At 45.7% G+C, this 881-nt stretch overlaps 1 protein-coding gene across 1 annotated transcript in view; it reads left to right on the plus strand.

Moving 5' to 3' along the window:
- LOC111088117 (solute carrier family 35 member G1-like) overlaps positions 1-881 on the plus strand; it is a 10502-nt gene that overhangs the window by 1954 nt on the left and 7667 nt on the right. The window lies entirely within an intron of this gene.

An 881-nucleotide genomic window follows, 5' to 3' on the forward strand; every position in this document is an offset into this window, starting at 1 on the left:
GTAAAGCAAGCACACTCCTCTACTATCCAGGATGCAGTGGCCAGAGCTCTTGAATTTGAATCGTACGTTAAGTCCAGCACAGAAGTATCAAGGTTATTACAGTCATCAGGATTCAAGGCCTGAAAAGGGCAGCTATCAGAGAAGCTTAGGGACTATGCTGGCACTGTAACAAACCTGGGCACAAGTGAGCTCAATGCCGGCAACTTCAACACAGGGAAGATGCCACGGCAGGAAAGGCTGCTACCCAGAAAGGTTGTTGGAACTGTGGAGAGCAAGGACATATGAGGAGGCAGTGTAAGACAGCCTCGGGGAAACCAGTAGTGGTTGGTGTTGAGGGACGCCCACTAACCCCCATTGTGAAAGTCCCAACAGCTAAGTGTAAAATGGAAAGCACACATAGTGGGTACGTAACAGGACAGCTGGATGGCCAAATGTGCAACTTTGTCATAGATTCTGCATCTCAGCAAACCCCTGTGAGTATCAAGGTGCTAGATCACAAAGGAGTACCAGAAGCCATATAGAAGCTCTGTGGTATGACAGGACATTATGCAAGGTTGTGGGGATCAGTGTGGGTAACTATGGAGCTTATGTGCATGAAGGACAGACACAAAGTATACTTGGCTGACATTGAAGACCAATGCATACTAGGGTTGGACTAATTACTACCGAGGAACAACAAAGGCCAAATTCCGGTAAGTGTTAAGAGAGGTTGGACTAACCATGTGCCATCAAGCTGAAGTCAAAGTGTCTGAAGGATTTGATGATGGTGAAGTGGAACCAAATTTAGATATTAAAGCAGAACAGGAGAAAGACCAATATTTGAAACCAATAATTGGTTTTGTACAAGCAAGTGTTTTGTGCCCTGCTTGGGAGAAAGTGTC

The sequence above is a fragment of the Limulus polyphemus genome, unplaced genomic scaffold, assembly GCF_000517525.1.
Source record: "Limulus polyphemus unplaced genomic scaffold, Limulus_polyphemus-2.1.2 Scaffold3149, whole genome shotgun sequence".
Lineage (NCBI taxonomy): Eukaryota > Metazoa > Arthropoda > Merostomata > Xiphosura > Limulidae > Limulus > Limulus polyphemus.